The sequence below is a fragment of the Calonectris borealis genome, chromosome 12 (assembly GCF_964195595.1).
Source record: "Calonectris borealis chromosome 12, bCalBor7.hap1.2, whole genome shotgun sequence".
Classification (NCBI taxonomy): Eukaryota; Metazoa; Chordata; class Aves; order Procellariiformes; family Procellariidae; genus Calonectris; species Calonectris borealis.
In genome coordinates this window covers 10,053,756-10,072,163 of record NC_134323.1, presented here as the reverse complement: position 1 = coordinate 10,072,163, position 18,408 = coordinate 10,053,756, and the positions used below count along the sequence as shown (strand labels likewise).

Below are 18,408 nucleotides of genomic sequence, written 5' to 3'. Positions count from 1 at the left end.
AACTACAAGGTGATCAAGGATTTCCACGGACTTTGAACCCACTCCTAAGAAATATTCTGGCTAGCATTTTTTGTACTATTATGACAGAGGGTAGTATCTTGTCTATACCTTACAAGTATATATAAAAGACACAGTATAATTTTTAAGATCAAATTAGAGAAACACCATTGATGTAGTTTAGGTCTTGTAAAAATCAAAGTTGCACAAAAATTGAAGACCAATAAAAATGTTTCCATGAGTCTTTTTTTAATCCCATTGAAAACAATTTTTCGTTGTAAACATTTTTGCTAGCCAAGCACTGCAGCATTGTGCAACTGCATGACAGCCAAAGAGAAACTGATGAAAAGCTGACTAGATTGATTTCATTTTTCCAACCGGAGTGAAATACGTAAAAGGAAATAACAAAATGGTGAAGTTATTTTTATATATAAAAAATGTTCACATTTAATAAACTCACATAGAAACTGCACAGCCAATGGTAAGTGCTTTTGAAATATATCTACAGATCCCTTCAGTTCTGCATGGAAACGAAGGCAACAGTGGGTTCAGTCAGCACCTCTCCCCCTCCTCCGGAACTACAGAAACTCTCTCTCTGCTGGAAGAATCAGATCTGAGCCTGCCCAAACTCCGTATCACCCATTCCCTCTCCCCCTCTGTGACCTCCCAGGTTTCTGTGTAGAAGTCTGGCAGGGGGTTACTACTGGAACTCAGAGCTATATTTATTCCCTTGGCTCCCATCCATCACTGTTGCAGAGCCGCCAGAAGGGGAACCAACCAATACAGCATGGGATCTGCCAGAGTTGAGCTGCCAGAGAAGTTAAGAATGAAAGACAGAGGAGACAGAAGCTATCAAAATGAGTATTTCTGTCTCTAAGGAAAGAAGGGTTTCCTCCCTTTGCGGATCTCCCTTCTACAGATTAAGACTTTTTTTTCCTCTCCTTTTTAAGACATCCCAACAGAAAAACCTGCCAGTTCCATAGGTCTTTTCCATCTCACATGAGTTTCTTCATGAGGGAAGGAGCACTAACAACGCAGTATCCCTTGCATCTCGAAGGCATTTGTTGGCATTTACGCGGCATTTCTCTCCGCCTTACAGTACTACCAGATAGAGCGCCATCCACAAGCTCTGCACTGTATGCAGGTCCAAGGTCTTTGCAGTGGAAAGGTCTAACCCTGCACCCATTACACCTCCTACAGCTAAACACTCGGTGCTCAGGGGTATGTAGGAATCAGTTCTGTTCAAACACATAATCCACTGAACAAAACAATGGCAACAAAACTCCATTTTGAGACAAAAATTCTTTGGATTATCAAGATGTGCCCCATCACCAACTGACTTTTATAATCACTGGATTATGAATTTTATGAGAAAAGTATAAGGCTGAGTAAGGAACAACTTTCCCGTATCACAAATACTTTGAAGACTTCAGAATTTCCTCTCGTTTCCCACTAGGACCAACCTGATACCTTTTACAATTTTTCAAAAGGAAAAGCCAGCAAGACAACATTAAGAACATGAATGCTCTCACCACATCATACTCAGCAGCACAAGGTGCAGGACTCTGCAACAGAATCAAGTTGCACCCAGTCTCTCACATCACGCTTGAGTGCCAAAGCCAAGAGTCAGTCCTCTTCTGACCCACTGAATAATTAAATGATTATTTAAATTAGAATAGCCTGAAGCAGGAACTTAAAAAGACCCACCTGGAAGAGCCAAAGTATGGTTATTAGAGCACTCACCTGGGATGTGAGAAACTTGATTTGAAGAAGCTGATTCAAATCAGATATGAAGAAGAACGATCTGAATCCAGCTCTCCAGTGACCCAGGTGCATTTCATAATCACCAGTCCATAATGAAGTGCAGAGATGCAACTCTTTCATTTTGAGCAGAAATTCAATTGTGGACCTGAGAAATCCTTCGAAGATACAGCATGTTGATGCAAACTAATGAACTGGCATTTTTCAACTGCAATAAGAAAATTCCAGCTAGTTCTGGCCAGAAACTATACTTCTATATTTGGAAAGCACCTAGCATGCCAAAGACACTACCAAAACAAGCAATAGATTGAAATTCTAATCCAGACATGGTTGTGGATTTCCTACCCTCGTTTACCTAATAGCATGTCCATTTATTGCATACACATACATATAGCTTTGTGTATTCAAGTAGAAGAAAGATTCTTGAACATTAGTTCTTTAAAACAATCAAGAATATTTTAAAATATCTGAGCTATTTTAGAAGAAATTTTATGATAAAATCCAAAGAAGGGAGTAGTTAGACCAGGAAAGTTTTGTTAGCTGGTATTATGGTACTAATAAAGATGCTGAGTTATCTTCTACTAGTTATTTTATTAGCCCTAAGAGGAATTAAACTCCTATGGCAAAATCTCAATGAATCAATGAAGAAGAGATTCCTTAAAAAGGTAGTAAGTAGTCATTTTATTATACATTTCAACTTTGGGTAGCCTATAACCTTTGCAATTTTTAAACTCAAAAGGTTGGATTTCTTTTTGTACTTGAAATAATGAAACAAGAAAAAGTTTAATGAGGATCTCTTTTTGAAAACATCAGGCTTTGCACTGCGTTTACAAACAGTGGAGTTAGGCAATGTATTTATAGTGAAACTAGGAATCACATGAGACTCACCTGGTATGGAAGGGAAGTTTTATCTTCTGACTTAGTCCTACCCCAAATGAAGTAAGAGGAGCAGAACTGGATCCTAGAAATCGCATCAAAATCAACCAAAATTTTGCTAACCTTTATGCACTTTCCTCTGAGAAGAAAGACCCATCATTTTCCTCAAAAATGCGGGGTTTTTTCCAACAAAACAAAGGTTCAATGCAAAGCTACTTGTAGCAGCAGTTTCAAAACTAGTATTGCTTTCCAATATCAAGTCAACTCTTGACATTCAAAAAACTTAGAAATCATCACATGGACTGAAACCCATGAAAACGTTCATGCAAACCCTGGAGAAAAAAAAAAAACAAACAACTAAAACCAAAAAAAACCCAACAACCACCCACCAGAGAGAGCTTGTCTACACGCGGAGTTTTTTCAGAACTGTTCCAGCACTGATATGGTTGAACCAGGGCAAACACCTATCAAAAATCCCTGGCCACTAGAGCAGAAAGCAGTTTCTGCTTCTCCTGTCAATTATAAACTAACGCCACAAAAGGCAAGATTTCTCCCTAATTCACTCAATTGACGTTTCACTGCCACATCACTCCCTCGAATGAAACTGGTATCAAAACCAAATTTTGCACTGCCCTATGTTTTAATATTTCTATGGACCCCTGTAGAAAAACGTGTGTAGATCTAGAGAGCCAAACACACATGAAACTAAAATGTAACCATCCATGCGGAGCTATCAAAAGAAATGTTCAGAAATTAACATGCAGCCCACCATGTTAGCCTTTGTTAATAGAAACCTGACTTTACACCTCCCTGCTTTCTTCACCCTAGCTCTCACATGCTTTTTCTCAAGAAACAAACCTAGGCTTCCCTTGAACTCATTTATCCTTTCCTTGCTGGTAATTTATTCCATATGTTTATTATCCTTTGCATGAAGTAATTCTGCCTGAGTTTCCTATTTACCCATGCTTTTCTAAATTTTAGATTAAAGGGACCTATCTATATCTATCTACATCTACCATTGATATTCCAATGACAAGATTGCTAGTAACAATGTCTGCACAAATCTATGGAGACCAACTTAAGAGAGTGAAATAAAATAAAGCTAATAGAACATGCTATCATTTAGAAAAATAAATGTAAGGCCAGCCTGGCAACCTAGCACAGTGCTATTGCATGGGTTACCAGGGCTAATTCCCAGATCAGCAGGGGCCAGGACTATGGAGGAAGCAATACACATAGCCCTGTTGTGACCAGGTAGACTGTGGTACTTGATAGCAACTCCTTTATAGCATCGATGAGCTCAACAGGGCTGCCATCCTTCTCACAAAGAACCACAGTGACTGCAGCAGAACATCCCAAAGGCATAAAAAAGGAGGAAAAGTTTGTAACAGCACTTATCACAGTTAAAAAAGCCAACATAAAAGAAACTATAACGAAATTCACATGAAGGCTGAAACAAGCTTATTATAAAAGGAAGGATCAGGACTGCCATTTATCCCTTTGCACCATGATACCCTGATCCATTTGAGGTTGATGGCAAGGAAGGCTCCCCAGGACAGCCCTGGCTGCCCCGAGGCACAGCAGGGGCCACGGGCAGCGCGCCTGCAGCCAACATCCCCTGCGCCCCTACTCAGGCCATGGGGGTGAAAGTCAGCTCATACTCTCCTTTTTCTCCCCCTCTCTTGCTTCTCCTGTTCACAAAACTGAGGCAGGGCCAAATTTTCCCAAGTAGCCTTTCCCTGGCACTGTGGATAGCCCACTTGGGATAACTCCTGCCTGATCTTCACCGACTTCCACCCTCCCGGCAAGCAGTCTCTCTGGAAGTCCGAGATGCCTACAGCTAGACAGTTTAAAACTAATGCATCAAAAACGAGCAGCTGGTTTGAAGAAACTAGCTCTGTTGCTTGCCCTACCCTGTGGGAGTGCTATCGAAGCCATCATCGTTATTTTCAGGCACTGCTACCTGCAGACTCTCTGTTAATGTCCTACCACGATATGCAGTGCTGCTTTTTTCATACCATGACAAATACTTGTAAGGAATTACCTAATTTTGCTTTTGGTTATACGAGTCTGGAATACTGCAAAGCATAATGGAGAAAAGATCAGATACTGAGGCTGCTGTGGCTATTTTAGTTCTGTTTTCTTCATCTGTGTTTAAAACACAGTCAGATTATAACAAAATTGTTTGTCTTTAATATAGTTCAACTTGACCTGATGAACCCATCTCTTTAGAAAACAATCTCACATGGAGTATTTAGATTAAGACCTCTAAAAAACAGTGACTTCAAAATACTTTCAAGGCCCATCTTACAATTTTTTAAAAACACAGAAAACTAGGCTAATTATAATTACTCATCTATAATTCTTTTGCTTTTTTGATGCATCTGGTTATCTAGCAAGATGCACCTGAAAATTAGAGCAAATTTAAATATAAGGGAAAGGTGCCAAATTCAGAATACTGGAAGAGTCTTCCCTCTGGGAGCGTGTTTAGTCACAGCATTGGTGCAGTTGGGCAGAGGCAACCCAAATCCCCCCTTGCTACTCTATTCCCGTGACTCTTTCCTGATCTGGATCTCTGCTACCTCTGAAAAGATGCTTCAAATCTCTCACTCAGTGCTTGGCTTCGTTGCTTAACCTGCCAATAGGAGTGAAAATGTCACAGCAGTTATTGTGATCCATTCAGATTTAGACAGACACTACTCAGTTATTTCACGTTAAGCAACAACAGATCATTACAATTTTCACTTGTTTCTATCCAAAGTCAGATTCTGATCAGTGACTTGGTCATAAAAAGTTCATACTCTGTATTCAGCCACACAACTGGAAGCTAGAACTGCACATCCATACAATAACCCTAAGATCATCCAATTGAGGATCTCAGAATTATCTTACTTTTATATATTTTCTTTCAGTAGCTCATCCTTTTTTCCTCTTCTGCGAACATCTGTGCTCAGAGTGTCTTCACTAGAGAAATTTGGATTTCCATCTACTGTTGCCAGAAATAAGTTTATTCATGTTTCTATGAAAGAAAGAATATGTATTCTATTTTTTCATCTATGTTCTCCTTCCCTGAATCCAAATTGCTTGCCCCTCTGAAACAGACACACAAAATGCCTCAAAAAAGACGGTGTAAAGAATAAGGCAAAAAATGAAAGGTGTGAATGAGAGGATAGAAAAATGGCTTTTCAAGATTGTACTGCTTTTAGTATTTTGAAGAGCCAATATAGATCTATTCAGGTATCTGAGAGAAATTCAGAGATTAAAATTTAAATTTACTTACAAATCCTATTAAAACACAAAATCAGAAGATACTAAAAAGCTTTAATTGTCCTCATTCAAACCAGAAAAATAAATCTATTTATGGCTTTCTTTTCCATTTTTTATAAAGTTCATATAAATCCATGCGCTTTTTTTAATGCCCTTTTTTTTTTTTAGTCAAGACACTCTAAAAACACCTGTGCAATTCAAAGCCAACTTTAAGCAAAAATCAACATTTGGAAAAATGACTTCTACTGATTTTCCTACACTTGATGAAACTTGTGCTTCCCAGGAAATAAGCACAGCCTATTTTAATGGACTAGTGGATTTTCTACATCTGTTCTAATGCAAATCTCTTTGGTCACCTAAGGCTCCCATGGTGCGTAAACAACCTAATGTGTCAGCTTTCTGTACTGAAGATCACAATTTCTGATCTCAGCACTGTCTTCATTGCTGCAAGCAAAACAGTGGTACTGATGTTGCAACTTCCAGGCTACCCTCTTCTGATAATGAATGGGTTGGGTTATTGGCCTCTAGCATGGACAAAAATATGACAATCAGCCTCTTCATTATATAAAAGTCTACAGTGAAGACAGTGCCAGACAACTTGCTGAGTATTAGAGTTCAAATATGTTCAGAAGTCGAAAAGCCCGTAGAACAATTCCTTTTTCTTCTTTACAATTGATAAAGTCATAGGCAATTTATTAGAAGTGTTTTAATACAGCATTTCCATCATAGCAACTTGTATCTTCAGGAACTCATTTGCAAAACACAGCTTTAGCATGCAAATATTTTAGATACATTCCCTGCAAATGTAATAGAGAGACTAACCTTTCTTACATCTGCAGCTGTTAATTGTCATCGTTTGAACAGCAAATGAAAACAAAGTTTAAGCCACTGGCACTTTAAAAAAAAATCATACTAAATCTCATTTACCTGCAGTGATAGAAATTCAAAGTCACAAGCAAAATCTGAAGACAGAGCAGATATGAGAAAGTGCACCCAATTGCAGGGTTTAGCAACTGTACCAAGACTCTCTTCTAGTGCACGTTCTGAAACAGCAATCGATTCTCTAAGCACTTGTTACCAAACTGGAGACATTTTCTTTCTACAACATTCTGAAAACTTTAAACAACTCATTTATGATTCTTTTCTTCAAAAGATTAACAGCACATCCACTAGAAGATGAATTAAAAATAAAATTAAAAAAAAAAGGATAGCAGAAAGAGAAAAACAGAACAGACTAGGACAAACATCTCAAGCTATTTACAAATATTTTTATAATGACTAGAAATCATAAAGCCCTCTTTAGCTGTCTAACTTAAAAAATAATAATAACAAAAAAGCCCCAAACAAGCCAAAAAAATGCATCAGCTGTTGACTGAACACAGGGCCTGATTTTCAAAGCTGCTGAGCACCCACAACTCCATCTGAAGTCAGTGGAAGTGATGAGCGCTCAGCAGCTCTGCAAATCAGGCCCAAACTGTACAGAGGTCTACTAGCAGCCTAGCAGAAGTAAGGAAGTATTTAGGGAAGGGTTTTTGTTGCAGAAACGAGGAGGTTCAAAGTAATCTGTCAAAGAAGTGCTGCTACATTCATGAGTCGTAAAGCTAGCTAGCTCTCATCTATGGGAAAAAAGTTAATTCATAGGGCTCATAGGGCTTGCATTTGTCAAGGAGCAGGACGTCAATGCTATCATTATCAGGCAAATCAGCCAGGCGTTTAATGGTAGAATCAGGAGACATTTGCTCTCCACTATCAGAATGACATCATAACTAAAGCAGCCTTCGGCGAGGGGGGAGAGCCAGGGCAAGGCTTGGGCTGCACGCAGACTTTGCACTTCTGCTCGGCTCACCCCACCGATCGCTGCTCCCCTTCCCCAGGAGGCGACGCTTTCAGCTGCCTTCGCTCCACAACTTTGTCCTCACAGCATCTGAAACACCAGCATCTGATTTTACAAAATACTTCTAAATCTGCCTGATCCAAAACTGCGATATTGCAAGCCAGCCACTCGGTTAGGAGGGGATAGGTTTTACATATAAGCTACGAATTCACTCGAAAAATTTCTGGCATTTTTAATTACTTCAGTCATCTTCATCTTCCGTCAAATGGGGGGGACACACACATTAAAAAACTAGTTGTCTCTATGATTTAAGAAGTAACAGCTTAGTTAACTAAGTCGATTTTTAAGCGTACACAAACACATATACACACAATCTTTGACTATTCTGAAGTATTTAGTGATGATCTATTTGATGATCAGAAACATAACAGCAATACACATTTCCCTTCCACAGTAGCTGTAATTATACAACTCAAACAGCACAAATTACAAACTGTTAATCTATTTTCTTTAAAAATATCACTACAGGTACACAGGCATGGTACAAAAGCCTCACCTTGTATAAAAACTGTGAGGGAAAAAGTTATGAAAGCAGACAGAAAACCTAAAATCCCTGAGGCTACAAAAAAATCCCGCTATTGAGAAATAACCCAAGAGACCACAAAGGGAATGTACAGCTTTCAGAAGCACTTCTCATCTTATTTGCACTTAACCTATTGATGTACTTATGCAGGTCACTTACTTTTCGGATATGTTTGAACCCTTTATAATCATGCAGATCGCCGCGGTTTTCACTTGGGCTTTTGGTTTTTTTGGTTTTGTTTGGTTTTTTGCGAACAAGTTTCATTTAAAAAAGATCCAATTATGCAAATCTGCTCCCGGATAGGTAGTGAATATTCAATATGACGGTGATACTGTAATAGTTCAATGCAACGCACTGTACTGGACAGATTTATGAGGCAACGTCACTACTACGCTCTGGTCCTCGCTGAAGCATCTTGAAGTTAATTAAAGCTGCAATGTCCACTTTTCCAGCCACCCTCCTCATTCAGGTTTACTATTTCAACATCAAACCAGCAAGGGGGCCTCCCCCCTCTCTCCGTACATTTAAGCAGCCTTCCACAGTCAATGAACAATGAACAAAGATTTGAGTGATAGGAAGGGGGGGAGAGAAAAAAGTCTCCACAGGAATAATCAAATCCGGTTTAAACAAGTAAAAATATAGTTTCTAATATTAAACTCGAAAAGAAAACATTCTTCTCCAAGCGAACGTGCAGAGGCGCTTAGCCAACCCCTTCAGAAAGGGTCTAAAAGCAGCCAGTCCTTTTTATTTCGAGCAGTGAATGAGCCCAAACAAGGCTTCTAAACTTAATTATGACACTTAAAATAGTCTTTTTCCACATAAGCGGGGAGGCTCGCCGCTGCTATCTGTATCAGCCGGTCAAATCAGCTCAGCAAACACGGCCCCTGTTGGATTTATTTTAAACTGCACGGGCGGGGGGGCGGCGGCGGGGGGGAACGCACAGCCCCGCGGAGCGCTCCAGCCGCGGGCGGCCGGGCAGCCGCGCCCGCCCCGCCGGGCCCGCGCCCCGCGCCCGCCCCTGCCCCGCGCCCGCGGAGCGCCACCGCACCGCTCCGCACCGGGCCGCACCGCGCCGCCGCTCCCCGGCCCGGTGGCGGCTGAAGTGAAAATGAAGGGATCTGACAAATCACGTCTCCGCCTCGACACTGTATCAGACACGGCCATATCCGCCGCACGCACCCCGAAACAATGCCCGCCGCGCAGGCAGGCGGCGGCCGGAGCCCTCCCCTCCGCGCCCGCCCCGGGCGCCGGCACCCACGGCCCGCGCGGGGCTCCGCGCAGGCGGACGCCGCCCCCGGCCCCGCCGCCGCGGCGGGGGACGCCGGCAACTAACTTTTCGGATGGAGCCCGTGCGAGCCGCCCCGCGGGAGCCGCGGACCCTCCGAAAAAAGAGCGTAAATCTTCGCGACCTTTTATTTTGCGTTAAAGTTCACAGGCGGCACCGCTGCCCCCAGCCCCTCTCCCCCCCTCACAGACACACACACACACACACATATTAATTATTTGCAAAACTGCAACAGATGGGCGCATTAAAATCTGGATTCTTTCCTACACAGCATCAAAGAACCTCTCCTTCCCCCCCCCCCCGCGTTAATCCCGCCGCCGGCCCGGTGCCCCCCCGCCTCCCCGGCACCGCGGCACCGCAGCCCCGCGCAGCAGAGCGAGGCCGCTGCCCCGCGCAGGCAGCGGCGCCCCCGCGGCCCTCCGCGCCCGCGCACAGCGCGCCGCCGGGAAGGGGATGCTCCCCCCCGCCCCGGGATTGCCATTTAAGTTTCCTCCTTAACCTGTTACTTTCTCCGGGCGCTGACAAAAGCCCCGGCGGCGGGCTGGCAGGTGCCTCCCCGCTCCCCGCGGCGCCGCCGGGCGCGCTCCGCTCCCCCCGAAAGGGCTGAGACCTGGCCTGACATTTAGTGCCTACTTGAATGTCACAACGCTCCTCGCAGCATTATGCACGGCTCCTATTCATAAGAGGTCGATTAGAGCACAAAATGGCAGGTCTCTTAGGCACTTGAATCTCACAAGTTTGACACATGGTATGCATCAGCTAACTTTGATTAAAAAAAAAAAAAAAAAAGAGAGGGGGGGAGTTTACAAATTACACCACGATTAGCCGGGATCCTACGGGGGGAGGGAGGGAGAGAGGGGGGGGGCCGCGTTTAAAGTCACTTCAGCAAAGTTTGCTCCGCAGCAACCCTTTAAAACAAAAAGTTTCTGGGCAAGTTAAGGGCAGGGTCGGTGCGGGCTGGGGACGGCGGGCGGGCGGGCGGCCCCCGGGCAGCGTCGCGGCCGCCGCCGGCACTCGCCTCCCCTCGCCTCGCCTCGCCTCGCCTCGCCCGCCCGCTCCTTTTTTGTAAAGTAACGGTTTTAAAAGAAACGAGAGAGAAAGAGGAAAAACGTAGGGTTTTCTTCAGGCTAAGTTCTATAGCGCCATTCAATGGCTTCTCCGCTCCTTTCATTATTTTCTGCTTTTCCCCTGACAGCCCTGCTTGCAAACGTCACTGCTATGGATATTTAATTATACTGTATTTTTTTAATCACGGTGGAAAACGCAGGCCCCATTGCGATGATTAAAAAGAAATAAAAAAAAAAACATACTCCGGACTGACTTTGGAGCCTCTTTGATGGCTCACGGGAGCCTCCCGGATCCTCAAAAACCCCCTTTTTACCTTTGTCTTTCTTACCTTAAAATTTAAAGCAAAGCGTAGAAGAAACTCCCGCACGTAAACGGAGCGTTGTAAAAGATTGTGTTCAATGAATAATGAAGCATGTCCACATGATTGACTTGATCATTTTCTTGTGCGGAGGGGGAAAAGTGCGGCGCGGGGCTGCCGCGGCCGCCCGCTCCGGGTAGCCCTCCCAACTGCTTCCAGCACATCCCGAGCAAAGAGCGCTTTATTTTAATCTGTCTCTTTTCAGAATAACCCCCTTCATTGATACTGATCACCCAACATCACAAGACATCCCCATCTCTCAGCGTGGACTCCCCCTATCTGGTAGGTGAAATGCATTGTACCATTAAAAAAGCACTCCATTGTCGTCTTGGCATAATTCACAGCAACTAGATAGGTCTTGCGGCATTTAGCTTTGATGAGCCAAAAGCTGAACCCTTGATATAATAATCTACAAAGAATGGTCTGTGATCGTCCATTTTTTCTCCCTGTCTAGCAACTAAGAAACCATTTAACACGGCGCAGCTTGGTCGTGACCTTGAGCCCGTGTAAACACCCCGAGGAGCCCGCGCCGCTCCGCAGCCCCACGGCCAGCGCCGCTGCCCGCGCCCCGCGCAGCCCCCGCGCCCGCGCAGCCCCCGCGCCCGCGCCCCGCCGCCCCTGCCCGCGCCCCGCAAACCCCGCCGAGCCCCCGGGGGCAGCGCCGGGCTCCACAAAGCGCCCTTCTTACCTGCTCCCGAAACTATGCAAAGTCTCTTTCTCCTAAAAAAAAAAACTCCCGGGGAAACCTTGGTGGACAGGGGGACCGGAGCATCAGTCACCGCTCCGGCGTTTAAGAGAAGTAATCAGCGATAAAGTGACGTTGATCTGCACTGTAACCTTGTGGCGTATTTAATGTAAATAAGCCAGTTATGTTGCCAATCGCATGCATACAAACACATAAAGGTCCTCAGCGTTGCATTTTGATTCTTTCCATTAGAGCCGACTTTATTTACATACACTATTTAGGGGATCATGATAATTCTAAAACAATACTAGTGCCAAATGATTATGAAAATATGATTTTAATTAATCACGTAGTAGGCAAGGAAATTAGCATACGGTAATTAAACTTAGAGAAAAACGTCATGGAGGTTCTCTGCCTTATGGGTTCGGAATAATCATTAAACGATGGGTTTTCAGGACTTAATTATCAAACAAATAACTTTTTTAAAGCAACTTTACAAGGTTTATCCGCAGGGCAACGATTTAGTAAATAATATATAACCAAGCAAACAAGGTGCAAATGTGACTGGTGAAATAGGTTGTGTTTCTACAAAGCAGAAAGGGGGGGGGGGGGGGGAAGCTGAATAATGCAATTATGGATTCTGTGTCCCATAGTTGACAAAAGCATGGTGCCTCAATAGACTCTTTGTTATGGGATTATATAATGATTGTGGTGTAATTATGGGAAAAAAGATTTAGTAATAATAAAAAGTATCAAAATACACCAATGAGCAGCTTGTTTTAAAGAAAAGGCTTGCATGTGACATTAGGGGCATGTTAATAACAAAAAGCCAGGATCCGAAAGGGTTGACAAATAAAAAAGACTGTGATGCGCATGATTAAGAAGCGATGGAGACAGATTGATTATTCAAAATGCCGAGCCACAGGGACACTTAAAACATTGATTCAGGTAAGACTAGTTTCATCTTGACTGAAATGAGTTCCCTGAAGATGACTGGCATACATTTTAAATCAGTTTACTACATAAAAAGCATAACATCACAAGCTGAAACCTTCTAGTTAAAATAGGAGTCCAAGAACAAAAAAAGTTTATGTTTGTGGCAATTCCCAGAGGGACTATGGAATTGCAGAGGAAGGGGTATAGACTAATTAGCTCTTCCTAAACACTGGACTTAAATGTACCCATCTTTTATAATCCCTAGCCTCTGTTTCTGGATTCCGTGGTCCAATCTCACTTCTGCAGGTTATGGGGGTGATATTAATACCTAAAGGTATTAATAGGACAATAGGACTTTTTTTTTTTTCCCTGGAACTGCAGTAAATTAACTTTCTATAATAACTGAAAAATTAGCAAGATTTTTCCAATTGATTTTTTAAGTGAAGTTTATAAATAGTTGTTCAGAGCTATTCAATGTAAAAAAAAAAAAAAAAAAAAAAAAAAAAAAAAAAGATTCCCATGCCTATATGAAAAAGTTTAGGAATTCACTCTGCATTTTCCAATTTGATGTGTCTGAAATTCTCTTTGAACAAATTCCAAAATACAAGTTTTTTCTATAGAAATTAGCATAGCAATCACATCAATAATATCACTATCTCTATGGGAATGATAACTGGAGCAGTGGGGGTGTTCTTTATTTCAATTCTTCGTGGATCAACTGATTATATTCTGTCTTCTTTTGAACTTGTTATTGTAAGTCAAGTGATTCTTTATAAGTGACAGCCCTGACAAAGAGACGAGGATGGGAAAGCAGGTCGAAAGGAAGTCGCCATATGGACTTTAAAAAAGGCACTTTTTAAACAAGATAATGGGGAAATGGATGTTGCCTTTTAACCCTGTCAAGGCTGAACATTATTAGCAGTCTCATAAAAGAATGAGCTATAGCTTTTTTTTTAAATATCAGATTTCACCTTATGATTTCCATGACCTAGGGCTTCATAATACAAACCACATAGGAGGCGATGGCATTTCAGAGGCAGGGGCCAAATCAAGCGCCTGGAATCACTGGCGGACAGGAGATTTCAGAGCACCGCACAAAGAGTTACAGAAGAATGAGAGCTCAGGAAAACCCCATGGTTCTTTTTCCTGAGACAAAGATAAGAATATTGACTAGAGATAGGTGAAACAGCAACTGACAGCAGAGGAGCTTTAGACATCTAACTGGGATTTCCTGTTCCTCTGGCATAAGTGCATGATGCTCATTTAATGATAACGAATAGAGTGAAAACGAAGCGTGAGCATGAGGGCTTTGACTCTGATCCTTGCAAAAATTGAAGTAATTCTCCTCCCCTTCCTGTTCTGGAGGGAACAGGGATTCCCCTCCAGAATCTTTCAAGTGGACAGAGATTAAGAACCATCTCCCAAGAAGCTGAGATTAAGTACTAAACCCTCGCTAAACTGAGGGCAGAGCTGTGGTCCACCACTGGCGAATGTCCAGTCAAATTTTTTTCATAGTCAGTTGGATGGTCCAAATGACCATCCAACTCAACTCTACAGGAAGAAAATGTCAACCAAAGACTTCTCAAAATCTGGAAGAGTGGGCTACTACGGGCAGGCAATGGTGCTGTTAGGGAAGGATGCTGTTAACAAGACTGTTCAAAATTCTTTTCCCCAGGGCCTCATAGACATGATTATTTGTGCTGGGATGGCCAAGCCTTCCCAAAATGGACCACGAAGAGATCCAACGCAGGTCCATGAGTTGAGTACATCCTAAAAACAAGAGACCTCCAAATTTTATTGACTCAAAGACAGGCTCCAGCACCTAAGCAATGTATACTGGTTAGACGGGATTCAGAAGATCTCAGACGTGAGCTCAGGGAGACTTTGCTCCAAGCTCTCTCAGCACTCATAATATTCCCAGACACCATCAGCACTTTTGTAGTTCCCTCCAGTATTGCTTCCTATTCCTCCCCATCTTTTCAGTGCTGTTTCTTTCTCCTCCTCTTGCATCTGGAGAAAGGTCTTTTCTCTTCAAAGCCTTCATGTCCTCTCAACTGTCCCCAGCTACTTCTCTAACTCCTCCATGAGTAGGCAGGAATACACTGCTTCTTTAAAACTAGGCAAAAACACTACAGAGGAGAGAGGGAAAGAGCAGAAGAGATGTATGTTGTTTGCCTTACTCTGCAAGGTTCTTGCACTGTCTTAGAGTATAGTGGGCACCTTCTCAGGGAGTGGAAGCTGTCATCTACAGACTTGTCAAACCTCAAAAAGTAGGATGAGAGGAAAGGAGAGCTGAGTTGTTTGGCCAGGCAACACTACCTTTCCCCGTGTTTTCTACCTTTGGGGAATGACAGTCTTTCGGAAGATCTCATTTCCGACAGACATAAATAAGAGGGAAGAAAATCCCAAATCTCACAAGTTTGATGAGCCCAATGAAAAGCTCAGGTGGGAGGAGTATTTTATGAGGCTTTACACAGGAAAGTAGCAAAAGACAAGTGGTCATACAGTAATTTACACAATGGGTGGGGGAGAAACGTTAGCTTTATGTATTTAAATATTTATGAGTTGTTTGCTTTATGAGGAAGGACTGAGGAATAATCCTGCCTTTGTTCTTAAAAAGTGTGATCAGCATTTCCTTCCTAAAGAGAGGTGATAAGCAACTGGGCATTCTTTTAACAAAGGCTGCAGAAGCCCATTGAAAGCTTAATGCCTTTAGGAGGGGGTCTCTTTTCCGAGGAAGAGCAGAACATCAGGTCTTTAATATTGATAAGGAAAAGCACATAAAAGGAATCATCTAATAGCAGGGACTTTAAATAAGGAATTTCAGAAAACTTACAGAAAATGTTTCAGCAAACTCTGGAACAGGTGGTGCGAACTACATGGCAGTCTGAGCCAGTGAAAACACAAGTCATCCAGCAAGAAAGTCGCTGAAGCATGGTTCAAGAAGACATAAATAAAACACTTTCACAGGAAAAAGGGAAACCCCTTCCAAAACGCCTGTTGCAAACACGGGGGTTTCCTGGGCAGAACCCCAGCAAACTGACAAGGTGGATGGAGGTTTTCCCACTCGTACAGACTGTGTAAGAAAGCTTCCTGGAAAAAGGACTCTGAGATCTCAGCTTTCAAAACAGACCAGAGGCAGAACCCATTTGAGAACAAGCTGTCTATTTCCCAGGGGCCATGGCCAAAATAAGTATCTCTGAATAGATTTGATCAGCAAAGATTGTATCTACCATCATCACAGGGATTCAGTGGTAGAGGTAATCAGAATTTGTAAAAAATTGGGGATTTTTTTAGGAGATAAATGGGTATCCTCAATATAGCAGTCAACTATCATTGAGCCTGTCACCACAAACAAATTGCATGGGTCAACTAAAAGCATATACTAAGGCCAGAAGTTTATGTTGGCCACTTCTTGTGACAAAGTCCTTGCAACAATTCATCAAAACACAGCCACCATGAAAGGATCCAAAAGAAAGTACAAAATGGACGGCAGGAAGATGTGCAATGGAAGCGGCATCTAAAGCAGGGCCAGTGTGGAGGCACACATCCCTCTCACAACGCTGGCAGCGCTGACCCTTTTCCTTTGCAAAACAAGGGCAAAACTGGAGTGAAGATAACAAGTCCTTCAAAGTATTATTGAGACTGACAGGCTGGTACCTGGCTTTGGAGCTTTCTATGGACAAAAGTGGTCATCTTTGAATTTCTATAGAACATAAGAAGCTGAGTAAAGTGGTAAAAAAGAAAGGTTCCTTTTTTTTTCCCCAAAGCGAAAGACATTTTTTACATTAAATAGTGAACAATGTTCTCAATAGATCCACCTAGTGGAATCGAGCAAATTCTGCTTCCAGAATAAAGACACAGCTTTTATAACCCCATGCAAGATATACTTCTGTGACTGTCTCCCATTCAGCACAACAGGGGCTCAGATATCCTCCAAAAGAGCAAGAGTGAAAGGTGCAGTAAGTCTCAGTACAAGCACAATATAGAAGATCAGGAGACAACTGTTGCTCCAGGATTTAAACTTTAACATTTAAATTTATGTGGGATTGGTATAGCGGGTCTACTTCCCCAGCTGTGATCACTAGGAATTATGATTGACCAAAAGGAGGAAGTGCTGGGAAAAATATCCAAAATAATAGCTGAACTTCAGCTTTAAAGTGCATTAGCACTGACCTAGCTCTTGAAGCAAATTCACATACAACCTGTTCTCAGGCTGTCAGAGCTTTTCAGGAGCTATTTAAAAGAGATGGTGAGATCTTATCTCTGAGATAAGACTCAGGAATAATTTTTTGGGGTAAGCATTTCTTCTTACTCAACTAATCTAACCAATATACCACTTTTCACCACTTCCCTTAAACTTCTCCCATTTCTTTCCATCCTGGTCCCAAAGATCACAGCAAACCCTAGGCTTCTAATGATTATAACCTCATGGCTCGCCCCAGCACTCAGGCCGCTTTCCCTTATCGATGAACACCAGTATTCCCCACCGGTTGCTTTGAGGGATCCCCTATTCCACCCCAGTACTCCCTTTCCTCTGCTGGTTGCACACAGCCTTCCCCACGGCCTGCTGCCCCGCGCTGCCTGCGCCATGCAGCCCTGCCTGCGCCATGCAGCCCTGCCTGCACCTCCGTCCCGGCACACAGGCTGCCCTCCCGGTTGCCTCCACAGTCGCCTCAGACATGGCCATGTTTAAGCCGTTGCGCAATCAGAAAACTTACAGAACACCTAAAGCAAACAGCTAAATTTTAAGGATCTGCTGAAAACGTTTATGTCTTACCTTTCAAACTAAACCTTTTCACAATTTAAGCCCCGCATTACAGTAATTAAGGCCACTACACCAGTGCTACCTTCACCATCTGATTTTGCCGTGGCCCACCTGCGAGGCACACTGCTTACCTGTGGCAGAGCGCTCTGCACGCAGCCGCGGGGCTGTTCCCTGGGGTAACCTCACGCTTCGTGGGTGCCAACAGCAATGAACACTGCAACGCATTTGTCGTTTGTTGAACTATAATATTGCCTCATATACAGCTGCTTCGGTAGATGCCAGTGTCTGGACAGAAATACCTTGTCTCCATCAGTTTGGTGACTCGGGCTGAAGAAAGTCCGGCATATTTTGGGAGGATCTTAAGGATCAGAGATCACTGGCAGACCACGAACCACTTTTGGGGAGGTTTCCCCAAACAATTCAGCAAGCAAAGGCATCTCTCCTCAGTGGTCCAGCACACAGGCTGCGCTGTGAGGTGGCCTCAAAGATGGCGCCTCCCCCCTTACCTCAGCAGCCTCCCCACCCCAGGCAAGCCCAGGGGGCAGCGGCCCCCCGGCCAAGGCCTGCCCTCTGGGCCTGCCATGTTGGCAGCGCTGTCCCCCAGGCCAGGCCATGCCAGGCTGCGGCGTGCCAGCGCCAGGGCTGTCCCCGGCAGCAGCGCCTTACGGTCATGGCAGCCAAGAAACACTGCCACGGCCATGCTGCGTGGGGAGGGAGAGGATTGAGAGACTTGGGGTCAGGGCAGGGCTCACCCGCAGCTTCACCTCAAAACGCAGCCGTCCTTGCCCCGCCGAGCCGAAACGCAGCACCCTGCCCTCAGCCCACAGGGGCACGATGGCGGCATAGCCAGCATGGCATGCCTGAGGCCCCTCACCTCCTGCTCCCACCTACCCCCAGCGACACCGCCCAGCGGGATATACAACAGGCTTTCTTTAAAAATAATAATATTGCTAGAGCTCTTATTAACTGCCGCTGCTATGCATGTCTGAA

The 18,408-nt window shown here is 43.7% G+C and overlaps 1 protein-coding gene across 1 annotated transcript in view; it reads right to left on the bottom strand.

The window, feature by feature from the left end:
• The window catches only part of ZNF536 (zinc finger protein 536), a 350,107-nt gene extending 338,922 nt beyond the window's left edge, over positions 1-11,185 (bottom strand). Inside the window, exon 1 of the mRNA XM_075161307.1 lies at positions 11,000-11,185. The gene's annotated coding sequence lies outside the window, so the exon portion shown is untranslated. The remainder of the gene's footprint in view (positions 1-10,999) is intronic.
• Between the last annotated feature and the right edge of the window lie 7,223 nt (positions 11,186-18,408).